This window comes from Marmota marmota, unplaced genomic scaffold (genome assembly GCF_001458135.2).
Source record: "Marmota marmota marmota unplaced genomic scaffold, marMar, whole genome shotgun sequence".
In the NCBI taxonomy this organism is placed as follows: domain Eukaryota; kingdom Metazoa; phylum Chordata; class Mammalia; order Rodentia; family Sciuridae; genus Marmota; species Marmota marmota.
Window position 1 is genome coordinate 17,510,094 of NW_026000037.1, and position 4,636 is coordinate 17,514,729.

Genomic DNA, 4,636 nt, shown 5'->3' on the forward strand with positions numbered 1-4,636 from the left:
CTGCATGTTAATTGCCAGATTTGCTCAGGTTGATTTATAAGCTGATGAGCTTTTAAAGACATTTCCTATAGGACATTTGTTTTCTTTGACATCGTTTTGCTGCTAGATTCTGGGTTTTTGTTACCCAATGCCATGATCACTGCTGATTTTATTAATTTGTTGATGCACAGGAATGTGGTTTGAATAAACATTGCCAACTTTATTATAGCATGTTTTTCTTTCAGGTCATTTTATAGATTATCATCTTATCTAGTTTCCACTAAGCAATTAAGATAAGAGAGTCTTAAAATTAAGCTTTGAACAAAGATTTCAGAATCATCAGTAAGTAATAGGAAAATTGCTTACCACAAGTATCACTGGATTGCTTTTATGTCCCTCCCTTCATTTCTGTGGAAGTATATTTGTTATGATTTTGGTATTAGCTTTAAAAATGCTCCTCTATATCATAAACTAACATCAATTTCCATGCATGTATGAGTTTGTCGAGATTAACCCAACTACTATGTATAACTATAAAGCTCTAATAATAATTAAAAAAAAACACATCCCTATACTTTTCAAAGTACTTTGGGTCTATGACAGAAAGCAGTTTCTATTCTAATTTTGTTTTTATTGAAAGATCTTTTAAGTCAGACATACTTTCATTTAATCCTGGTTTCATTGTCTGTGATCTGGGTTGACTTGATAAATTACTCATCATCTATGAATCTTGTATCTTTCTGGCCCATAAAATAAAGACAGTGATACCCCATTCATCCAGTGCCTGAACTGCAAATGCCCCTGCTAAAAACTCGCTGACTAGCAGACTTCCATGGATGATCATAACCATCAAACTGCTTCCATCTCAGAGAGGTTCTTTCCTGGTACAAGATTGTTCTTTCTCTTCTTAAAAATGATTTTTCAGTGCCTCCCCTTGGTGTCCTATCCTTATGCTCTACTTGAGTCCTTGCCTCACACTTTAATGGGGAAAACAATGCCCCAGATGTGAGGTCATCTCTCTCTTCTGTTCTATCTCCCACCACACCTGTGTCTGCACACCTGCTCTGTGCTTCCTCTTGTTGACATGAATGACCTGGGCTGTAGACCAACACTTCCAGATGGTGACCTGGTTCAGCCTTCCTTCCACACTTTAGAACTTTGATCCTGTAGTCTCTTTCCTATTCTTCATTTTTTCATTTCTTCTCCATGGATCATGACCATTAATACAAAAATAAGTTCTGGTGTGATCTAGTTGCAAATAAACCCTTTAGTGGCCCAATATTGCCCTTTATCTATCGCCTCTTTTATCTATTGTCTTTTTTCTTTTTCAATAAATTTTATTAAAGGAATCACTACCACTGATCTTTCTTCCTTGATGTCCTCTCTTCTCTGTTCACTGGGCTTATATCTTTTCTACTCTTTTGGGCCAAGAGGACCCTGAACTTCCTTCTGGCCAAATCCAATGGCTATTTTTGGCCCTACCATCCATTCTCAACCTCTCAGCGGAATTTAACACTGTTAACCACCCCCTTTGGAAATGACCTATTATTTTGCTTTTCAATCACACTATAATCTCAGAGTTTTCTTGATGTTGCCCTGGACTTTCTCTTCTCTTTGCTTGCTGAAAGTAGGACATTTTCCTCAGTCTTTGCTGCTGGGCTCGTTTCTCTACCAGCTCCCTGAGTATCACAATGCCCACGGGTACTAGGAATAACTGAGCAAAATGTAGGAGTCATGCTTGATTCTTCTTCTTCTTTTTTTTTTTAACCATGACATCCAATACATCATTAAGTACCGTTAAGTGCTAGATGATATATCTCCCATCTGGCTACTTGTATCCATGTCCATTCTCTCCTGGTGAATGACTGTAACCATATACTCATGGAGCTGCCTGTTTCCATTTGGCTTTTATAGAACAAAATGTTTTTTTTAAAACCCAAGTCACACAAAACTCCTCCATGGCTTTTCATCATCCATAGAAATGTCATCTTTGGATAATGATGTCCATTACATTCCACCATCCTTGCTAACCCCCCTCCCCTCCCTTCCCCTCCCACCCCTCTACCCTATCTAGAATTTATCTAATCCTCCCATGCTCTACCTCCCTACCCCACTATGAGTCAGCCTCCTTATATCAGAGAAAACATTTGGCATTTAGTTTTTTGGGATTGGCTAACTTCACTTAGCATTATCTTCTCCAATGCCATCTGTTTACCTGAAAATGCCATGATTTTATTCTCTTTTATTGCTGAGTAAATTTCCATTGTGTATATATGCCACATTTTTTTTATCCATTCATCTACTGAAGGGCATCTAGGTTGGCTCCACAGTTTAAGTACATGTATGAAGATACAAATTGGTGTCAACAATACTTTATATACAACCAGAGATATGAAAAATTGTGCTGTATATATGTAATAAGAATTGGAATCCATTCTGATGTCATTTATTTTTTTAAAAATCAATTAAAGTGTTCATTGATGCACCACTAAGTAAGAAAATGGATTATATAACTATACATAGCATCCATTAAAAAGCATGGATAAATATGTGGTATATATCTGTATTCACGTTTTTGCAAATTATTTTAAAGTTCTAGAATGCAAATGGGTGACAAGATTGCATGATTCGTTTTTTCATTGTTTATGAATATTTTCTATTATTTACAAATATATATGTTGTCTATTGTATTATTAAAGGCTAATAAATATGCATTAATGTACATTTAAAAAAAGAAATATCATCCACTCTCCTTCACATAGTCTTTGTGTCTGATTTATCCCTTTGCCTTGTACCACTGAGTCCTCATCCATCAAATTCTTAAACTCTTTAAACTCAGTAAAGTTGACCTTTGCATCAGCTTGTTCACTCACGGATTTGGGGTCTCAAGTAAATATATTATTTTTAATTACTCTACAAAAATGTTCATTTCCCATTTTCATTTGGAAATATAATTTTGAGTTATGTTTTGGGGTGATCATGGGAAATCGGGATTCAGTTTTTCTCAAGATTCATTTTGCTGGAAGTCTTTTGATGTTGTACAGCCTAAGCCTACAAGACTTGGGCTTTGTAGGTGATGTAATGAAAAAGGCCTAAGAATAAGAAAGTAAGGAGCAGAATGTTGAAAGCATAAATTTGAAGGTAATTCAACAAGGTCTTTTTTGCTAAGGGACAGATTTTACGTATCAAGTTATCAAAAGATATACAACTGTTCTTCTAAATATTTCAGAAGACTGCTACAGGAGACTTTCTCTCAATTTTTTTAGTGCATAAAATAACATTGTGACATTTCATATAAATTTATTTTAATTGAATTATAAATTTTGTTAATAGTTTTATGATCTTACAAGTAAAATATGCATTTAAATTATTTCCATGACATTTTTGACATAATAAGATCTTATTTTCATTGCTCTGAAACTCATATTTTTTTTACTTAAAACATATCCAGTTTAATATTTAAGTATATGACTCATTATTTTTATGGCTATAAAGCAGTGATTGAGACTGATTTAGCTTAACTTGTTCATAACTTTTCTTGTGGAGTTTAGATTATTTTCAGTTTTTATGTTACTATAAACAGTGCTGTAATAAATATATTTAGATACCTACCTCCTTTGGGTATGAAAATTTTAGTTTCTATAGAATTGGGTCCCAAAAGGAAGATAGCTGAGTCATTGGTTTTGAAGTTACCCTCTTGCTCCTTTGATTTGTGAAAACACTTTGACTTTGAACATTCCACAATAACCCGTGAGACTTAGCATTTATCCATTTAACAAATACTTACTGAGTGCCTGATCTGTGCCAGATGATAAGTTAGTGTTGGTTTATTGGCTCACGACAGATGATTAGGCATGACTGTAATTCCAAGTTCAATGACTTTGTTAACATGTTGCTAGAAATCTGACAAGGTGAGAGGCTTTAAACCTCATAATCAACAAATGATAGCCCCTGCCCAGCTGTCTGGAAGTACTTGCTAATACACCACTATATGTGCCAGAGCCTGGGCTATGCAGTGTGAACACATCTGTGATCAGTGAGACAAACATTCCTGCTGTCATAGAGTTTGCATTCTTTGGTGGTCAAGAGAGAAATGACTGTGAAAATAAATGAACCAGGCTGGGGCTGTAGCTCAGTGGTAAAGTGCTTGCCTTGCACACGTGAGGTACTGAGTTCCATCCTCAGTGCTACTTAAAAATAAATAAAATAAAGATATTGTGTTCATCTACAAAAAATATTAAAAAAACAATAAATGAACAAACAAGTAAATCATGTTGTAAGTTAGAAGACAATATATTATGAAAAAAAAAGTAGACCGGAAGGAAGATGGCGGCGAGGGGAGTGCATTGCCCCCTTGTGCTGCTTCACTGTGTGGGAGTATGACAAGTCAGGACAGCTAAAGGATATCTTGTTAGGAATTTCCAGCAATAGTGGGGTGCTCCGGAACCTGGAGGAAGGATTTCCATCACACGAGAATCGGCTACGGGGACTCAAACGCGAGAGGTTTGTCGCACGGAGGGTAACACTGCTTATTCAGCAAATTGCCCCTCGGCTAGAGTCTGCAGCGCGCGCTGGGATAGAGACGCAGGGTTACAGCGCTGCAGTTTCTGCCAGCCGCGCAAGCACCGTACTCAGGGCTGAATTCTGGGTTCGAGAC